Here is an 8,971-nt window from a genome sequence, read left to right as displayed (position 1 = left end):
GGAATGAAGACAAACCTCCTTAGCAAAGGGATGGGTGTCAGGGGAGTGGATTTCTTTCAACAGGGTGGTCTGGGAAGGCCCTTCTTGCTGAGATGGTGCTGAGCAGACCTGGAGGCTGTGGTGCAAAGCAGGAGGTTGGGTCATCCAGGCAGAGAGGAGGAGCCCTGAGGCAGGGAGGGACCTGGTGTCTTCAAGGAACAGCGGGAATGTCATGTGGCCTGAGGGCAGGGAGTGAGGGGCACAGGAACCAATGTGAAATTGGAAAGCTGAGTGAGTGTCCCGTGGGTCACAGAGTTTGGGTTTTGGGCGAAGTGCACCGTGAAGTCACTGGAGATTTCGTGGTAATGAGACATGATTTGATCGACCCTTTTAAAACATCATCCTGGCTATAATGAGGAGAAGGACGGCTAAGAAGCATCAAATGAACACAGAGACGCCAGCTAGGGGATGTTCCCTGCAGGAGGGGAGAGAGGGTGAACCTGGCATCGTGGTGCTGGCAAGCCGTGTCTGCATGAGGACGGATTCTGAAGGTAGAACAAGGGGAGAGGGTGAGAAAGAGAAGCAGTCGAGGGGATTTCTAGGTCTGCAGCTTGTCCAGGTGGGTCGATGGGGAAGAAAATGTGGGAGAGCCACAATTTTAATTTTCTCATATTAATCCTTCCAGTGTTTGTTTCTGGGTGAGTATAAGTCAGTATGAATGTATATTCTGATTTCCCCAGTTCTTGGCACAATACAGACGTCATCCTGATGTCATTTAATCCCTAAGAATACACTCTGGAGTAGATAGGCTATTTTTCTTTCCTTCTTTCCTTCTTTCCTTCTTTCCTTCTTTCCTTCCTTCCTTCCTTCCTCCCTCCCGGCCTCCCTCCCTCTCTCTCTCTCTCTCTCTCTCTTTCTTTCTTTCTTTCTTTCTTTCTTTCTTTCTTTCTTTCTTTCTTGCTTTCTTGCTTTCTTGCTTTCTTTCTTTCTTTCTCTCTCTTTCTCTCTCTCTCTCTCTTTCTCCCTTCCTTTCCCTTCCCTTCCCTTCCTTTCTTTTTTTGACAGAGTCTCACTCTGTTGCCCAGGCTGCAGTGCAGTAGTTCAATCTCAGCTCACTCCAACCTCCACCTCCCGGGTTCAAGCAATTCTCCTGCTTCACCTTCCGGAGTAACTGGGACTACAGGCATGCGCCACCATGCCCAGCTAATTTTTTGTATTTTTAGTAGAGACAGGGTTTCACCATGCTGGCCAGGCTGGTCTCGAACTCCTGACCTCAGGTGATCCACCCACCTCGGCCTCCCAAAGTGCTGGGATTACAGCCGTGAGCCACTGAGACCGGCCATAGGCTATTTTCTTTTCTTTTCTTTTTATTATTATACTTTAAGTTCTAGGGTACACGTGCACAACGTGCAGGTTTGTGCTTTAAAGTTCATATGGAACCAAAAAAGACCCGCATTGCCAAGACAATCCTAAGCCAAAAGAACAAAGCTGGAAGCATCACGCTACCTGACTTCAAACTATACCATAGACGATTTTCAAACGTATTTCTCCCTTGTCAGCTTCCAGAGTGACGGAAAAGTCTGATGTAATTATAATAATGGAAACTTAGTGCACAATTGTCTGCTTTTTCTCACCTAGAATATGTTTATTTTCTTTTTCTTTTGTTTTCTAAAAGTGTCGTGATAATGCACCTTGGTGAGTGCCTTGGGCACTTAGCGGGGCATTTCTTCTATTACCCTTGTGTTCACTGCTTTTCTGGACCTTTCCAGCCCCTCCCCTCGACTTCTTTTCTCCTTCTAGTTCCACAAGTTGCATGCTCAGTAAGTAATTTCCCAAACTTCATGTTTTCTAAAAAAAAAAAAAGTGTACATTTTCCTCTAATATGACTTCTACTGCATTCAGCAAGTTTCGGTATGAATCACTGTCTCTGTTCATTTCTAAATATTTTGTCTCCTGTGTTTTTTAAGTCTGAACTCATAAGTTATACTGAATTTTTAGTTTTAAAAATGTATTTTTAAATCTTTTAATCTTTAATCTTTTACAAAAATTTGTAGTCACAAAATATGGTCTGTATTTCTTTCTTTTTTTTCTTTCTTTTTCTTTTCTTTTTTTTTTTTTTTTTTTTGAGATGGAGTTTCACTCTTGTTGCCCAGGCTGGAGCGCAGTGGTGTAATCTCGGCTCACTGCAACCTCCACCTCCCGAGTTCAAGCAATTCTCCTGCCTCAGCCTCCCAAGCTGGGATTACAGGCATGCACCACCACACACGGCTAATTTTGTATTTTCGGTAGAGACAGGGTTTCTCCGAATGTTGGCCAGGCTGGTCTCTAACTCCGGACCTCAGGTGATCCGCCCTCCTCGGCCTCCCAAAATGCTGGGATTGCAGGCATGTGCCACCACGCCCAGCTAATTTTGTATTTTTGTTAGAGACAGGGTTTCTCCATGTTGGTCAGGCTGGTCTCGAACTCCCAACCTCAGGTGATCCACCTGCCTCGGCCTCCCAAAGTGCTGGGATTGTAGCCGTGAGTCAGCAAGCTCAGCTGATTTTATTTGTATACATTTATAGGGTACAAGTGTAACTTTCTTGCATGGATAGATTGCAAAATGATGAAGTTAGGGCTTTCAGGGATTCATTAACCCAGTGACATACATTGTATCCATTAGATAATTTTTTTTTTTTTTTTTTTTTTTTGATGGAGTCTCGCTCTGTCGCCAGGCTGGAGTGCAGTGGCGTAATCTCGGCTCACTTCAACGTCTGCCTCCCAGGTTCACACGATTCTCCTGCCTCAGCCAATATGATTACTTTTAACTTAATAACTCACTGAATAGTCACAATAGTTCTGTACCATTACTTTGAAAAAAAATTTTTACAGAGGAAGAAGTAGAGGAACAAAGATGTTAATAAACTTAGTCTAAAGTCACAAAGCTTCTAACTGGTACAACCATAATTAAAAGCTAGAGATCTGGCTTCTGGAATTGTACTCAGTAATCATGCCCGTGTAGCTTTCCTTATACTTCCTATATACTGTGTATGTCTATCCATTCATAAGTTTCCAGGTTTTAGATACTCAACAAATATTCATTCAAAAAAATTTATTGAGTATGTATTATGTGCCAGGGACTGTCCTAGGTACAGGGACACTATAGGAAACACCGCAGAAAAAAATCTATGACTTCATGGGGATATATTCTAGTGGGGAGGCAGATCATAAACAATATTAGTAAGTAAAATATATGCAAGATTAGTGATATATGCTGAAGAAAGAAAAAAGGCAGCCAGAGGTGATATAAAATCTAGAGGGAGTGTTGCAACTTTAGATAGGATGGTCCAAGAAGGCCTGAAGGAGAAAGGGATATTGGAGTCAAGAGTGAAGGAGGCGGAAAGTGAGTCCCATGCATCTCTGGGGGAAAGAGTGTTCCGGGCAGAAAGCATGGCACGTGCAAAGGTCCTGAGGCAGATGCATGCTTTGAGTATTCTAGGAACAGCAAGGATGTCCATGTGGCTGGATCAGCATCGCGAAGGGGAGAGTAGGGGGAGATACAATCAGAGCACTAAGCCAAGAGGTGGGTGGGGGAGAGAAGATGCAAAGTCTTGTCAGTATGACCGAGATGGGAAGTCCTGGAATGCTTTTGGGCAGAGGAGCGTGTTAGTCCATCCCGGGTGCCAATTTTCTGTTATTAGTCCGTTCTTGCATCGCTGTAAAGAAATACCTGGCACTGGGAAACTCACAAAGAAAAGAAGTTTAATTGGCTCATGGTTCTGCAGGCTGTACAGGAAGCATAGTGGCTTCTGCCCGGCTTCTGGGGAGGCCTCAGGAGGCCTTCCGTCACCGCGGAGGGCAAAGGAGGAGCAAGCACTTCACATGGCTGGAGCTGGAGGGAGAGAGAGAGGAGAGGGGTGCCATACACTTTTAAACAACCACATCTCATGAGAACTCACTCGCTATCATGAGAACAGCACCAAGGGGGATGGTGACAAACCATTCATGCCGGAGCCACCCCCATGAACCAATCACCTCCCACGAGTCCCCACCATTCATACCGGAGCCACCTCCACGAACCAATCACCTCCCACCAGTCCCCACCATTCATACCGGAGCCACCTCCACGAACCAATCACCTCCCACCAGTCCCCACCATTCATACCGGAGCCACCTCCACGAACCAATCACCTCCCACCAGTCCCCACCATTCATACCGGAGCCACCTCCACGAACCAATCACCTCCCACCAGTCCCCACCATTCATACCGGAGCCACCCCCATGAGCCTATCGCCTCCCACCAGTCCCCACCATTCATACCAGAGCCACCTCCATGAGCCAATCACCTCCCACCAATCCCCACCATTCATACTGGAGCCACTGCCATGAACCAATCACCTCCCAACAGTTCCCACCATGCATGCCAGAGTCACCCCCATGAGCCAATCACCTCCCAACAGTTCCCACCATTCATACTGGAGCCACTGCCATGAACCAATCACCTCCCAACAGTTCCCACCATGCATGCCAGAGTCACCCCCATGAGCCAATCACCTCCCACCAGTCCCCACCTCCAACCCTGGAGATAACAGTTCGACATGAGGTTTGGTGGGGACACAGATCCAAACCACACTAAGGAGTGACACAAAGTGGCCAGTGCTTTTGCTATACTGCCACTTAATTGCCAAATTGTATTTTATGATCAGCATGCCTTATTTTATGGAATTGGACTTGCACTTTGGAGGGAGACTTTGATTTTCATGAAGGCATGTGGCGTGCATGTGACAATGATGTCAGCAATCCAGGTAAGCTACCATCAGCCCTATCTCCAGGACATCACCCGTGTGAGTAGCTGGGCATTACCCTTGTACTTCCATTCTGCAGGCTGGTCACCAGGACCTGGCAGCAGGTACCCGGGACCTTCACTCTCTAAGGAGACACCCTGGGTCTCACCCGGTGACCCCTCCTTGCTCCTGAGGGGCGTCCTTCCTGCTCTACCTGGAGGTTGGTTTGATTGTGTTCCTCTCAGTCACCTGTACAGGGACCGTTGATTCCAATGAAGACGTTTTCTCCAAGGAGGGCTCCTTCCAAAGCCACAGTCTTGATTTATGCAAAAATTTCACAGGAATAAAAAAACATTTCATAGGAATCAGCTCTTGGCTAATTTTCCCCCATTGCCTGATCATATTTTGAGTCATTTACCGCATAATCTTTTGTAGACTCCACCTTCTTCTGACAAAGTTCTGTTCTCAAGGGAATGATTTCCCAGAATGACAGCCATAAACTCAGCTATTGTCTTCTCTCATCTGGAGCCACCCAAAACTCCAGAAACGAGCTTGGCTGGCACGATGCGTGGGCAGGCGTCCTTGTGGCTTGGAGCAGCCACTGCTGTGTCTGATCGTCTCTGATCCTTGGGAGAAACGTTATCTTTTTACAGGACAACTCTGCTACTGGGTGGATAACAGATTAATAGACGAGGAATGTTAGATGCAAGAAGGATTAATTAGGAAGCTCTTGCAATGATCCAGGTACAGCAGACAGTGGTTCAGGCCCGGGTGGTCTTCAAGAGGTGGTGGGAAATGATGCGATTCTGGAGATATTTCAAAGGAAAACGTCTTATAATGTGTTCACAGCTGTGAGATATGAGGAAAAGCATAGAGTCAAGGATAACACTATATATATATATTTTTCCCAAATAACTAGTGACTGGAATTCTCATTTACTGAGATGGGGAAGACCTTAAAAGGAGCAGATCTGGGAGTGAATATAAGAAACTTGGTTATAAACATGTTAGGTTTAAGTTCCTACTGGACACCTACTGTGTGGCTTGATGTCTTTTATTCGTTTTAGGAAATATTGTTTAGTAACCCTTCCAATATTGTGTCTGCCTGATTCTCTTTCTCTGTCTTTCTTCCCCTTATGGGATTCCAGTTGTACATATGTTAAGCGTTTTCACCACGTCCCATATTTTCTTTCTTTCTTTCTTTCTTTCTTTTTCTTTCTTTCTCTTTCTTTCTTTCTTTCTTTCTTTCTTTCTTTCTTTCTTTCTTTCTGTTTCCTTCTTTCTTTCTTCTTTCATTCTTTCTTTCTTTCTTTTTTCTTTCTTTCTTTTTTGAAACAGAATCTTACTCTGTCACTCAGGCTGGAGTGCAGTGGCACCATTTTGGCTCACTGCAACTTCTGCCTCCAAGCAATTCTCCTGCCTCAGCCTCCTGAGTAGCTGGGATTACAAGCGCCCGCCACTACACCTGGCTAATTTTTGTATTTTTAGTAGAGATGGAGTTTCACCATGTGGGCCAGGCTGGTCTCGAACTCTTGACCTCAAGGCTGGTCTCGAACTCTTGACCTCAGGTGATCTGCCTGCCTCGGCCTCCCAAAGTGCTGGGATTACAGGCGTAAGCCACTTCGCCCGGCCTCCGTATTTCCATTCTATGATCTGTCTCTGCTTCTGTCTGGATTTTGTTTTCTCACTCATGTTTCAGTTAATACTTCTCTCTCCAACTGAGTCCCGCTTGTTACTAACCTCATTTGTTGAGTTTATAATTTTACAAACTCCGTTTTTTAATTCTGGAATTTTCATGTGTTTTTTGTTTTTTTGAGATGGAGTCTTGCTCTGTTGCCCGGGCTGGAGTGCAGTGGTGCGATCTCGGCTCACTGCAACCTCCGCCTCCCAGGTTCAAGAGATTCTCCTGCCTCAGCCTCCTGAGTAGCTGGGATTACAGGCATGAGCCACTGTGTCCGGCTAATTTTGTATTTTTAGTAGAGACGGGGTTTCTCCCTGTTGGTCAGGCTGGTCTCAAACCCCCCACCTCAGGTGATCCGCCTGCCTCCGGCCTCCCAAAGTGCTGGGATTACAGGTGTGAGCCACCACGCCCGGCCGTGTTTGTTCTTATATTTGCTAGTTCTTTGTTGAAATTCTTTATCCTGCTCCCACTCAGCTTTTTGGTCTCTCATCTGCTGCCTTTCGTTTCAGAATCAGCAAACCGTTAACATAAAGCTAACCTCAAAGGATAAAGTCCCTTTGCTTGGTTTCCTTCCTCTTTTATGTCTTGGAACCCTAAATTCTCTCTGACTTGGAAGCGTGCCAAGTTCTACAGACAGATGTTCTTCGGTTTTTGTTCATCTTTTTAAATTTTTTTTTTCTTTTTTTTTTTTTTTTGAGACAGAGTCTCGTTCTGTTGCCCAGGCTGGAGTGCAATGGTGCGATCTTGGCTCACCGCAAATTCCACCTCCCGGGTTCAAGAGATTCTCCTGCCTCAGCCTTCTGAGTAGCTGGGACTACAGGTGCCCTCCACCACACCTGGCTAATTTTTGTATTTTTAGTAGAGACAGGGTTTCACCATGTTGGCCAGGATAGTCTCGAACTCTTGACCTTGTGATCTGCCCACCTTGGCCTCCCCAGATACTGGGATTACAGGCGCAAGCCACAACAACAGGCCTAAAGTTTGTTTTTGTTTTTTTTTTTTAAATGAACAGTGAGAAGTTTATTCTAAAACGACCTGGTCAGATATTTCTGGAAGCCAAACTTCCATCAGTGTTTCTTCTGAACCTACCTCCCAGGCATAAATCCACATATTTACTGAAATTCCTGCTGTGATAATTCCAGTCCAAGCAAATCATCACTGTCCTGGAAGGCAACAACTTTCTTTTTTTTTTTTTTTTTTTTTGAGACGGAGTCTTGCTCTGCCACCCAGGCTGGAGTGCAGTGGCCGGATCTCAGCTCACTGCAAGCTCCACTTCCCGGGTTCCTGCCATTCTCCTGCCTCAGCCTCCCGAGTAGCTGGGACTACAGGCGCCCGCCACCTCGCCCGGCTAGTTTTTTGTATTTTTTTTTTTAGTAGAGACGGGGTTTCACCGTGTTAGCCAGGATGGTCTCGATCTCCTGACTTCGTGATCCGCCCGTCTCAGCCTCCCAAAGTGCTGGGATTACAGGTGTGAGCCACCGCGCCCGGCCGGAAGGCAACAACTTTCTAACTGGTCTATCCACACTTGGTTTTTCTTGTTTTCTTTTAGAAATATAATGATATATCAATAATAGGTAAGGCCAGCTGGGTGCGGGGGCTCACGCCTGTAATCCCAGCATTCTGGGAGGCCGAGGCGGATGGATCATCTGAGGTCAGGAGTTCGAGACCAGCCTGGTCAACATGGTGAAACTCCATCTCTACTAAAAATACAAAAATTAGCCGGGCGTGGTGGCGGGCACCTGTAGTCCCAGCTACTCGGGAGGCTGAGGCAGGAGAATTGCTTGAACCCAGGAGGTGGAGGTTGCAGTGAGCCAAGATCATGCTACAGAACTCCAGCCTGGGTGACAGAGCAAGACTCTGACTTAGTAGTAGTAATAATAATAATAATAATAATAATAATAATAATAGTAAGGACGGCCGGGCGCAGGGGCTCATGCCTGTAATCCCAGCTTTCTGGGAGGCCGAGGCGGGTGGATCATCTGAGGTCAGGAGATGGAGATCAGCCTGGTCCACATGGTGAAACCTCGTCTCTACTAAAAATACAAAAATTAGCCAGGCGTGGTGGCAGGAGCCTGTAATCCCAGCTACTTGGGAGGCTGAGACAAGGAGAACTGCTGGCACCCGGGAGGCGGAGGCTGCAGTGAGCCAAGATTGTGCCACTGAACTCCAGCCTGGGTAACAGAGCAAGACTCTGTCTCAATAATAATAATAATAATAATAATAATAATAATAATAATAGGTAAGGACATACTTTCTTCCTGGGTTGAAATCCAGTTCCATCCATGAAATTATGCGTGTTAATGCATGACACTAATCAAACTAATTAACCTCTGAGTTCAGGGTTCTCATCTGTAAAATGAGTCTAGTGATGAAAACGCCCTTCCAAAGTTGTTGGGAAAGTTAAGTGAACTATCCATACAGGGGACTCAGAGCAGTGTCTGGCATAAAGTAAGTGCTCAGAAAACGTTACCTCTTACTTTTTTTGCTTCGTGCAATTCTGACTTCAGGAAGCGGTCTCACAGAAACGTTTTAGACAAAAATATGATGA

Source organism: Macaca mulatta, chromosome 19, assembly GCF_049350105.2.
Source record: "Macaca mulatta isolate MMU2019108-1 chromosome 19, T2T-MMU8v2.0, whole genome shotgun sequence".
NCBI classification, from domain to species: Eukaryota; Metazoa; Chordata; class Mammalia; order Primates; family Cercopithecidae; genus Macaca; species Macaca mulatta.
This window is presented reverse-complemented; position numbering follows the sequence as displayed.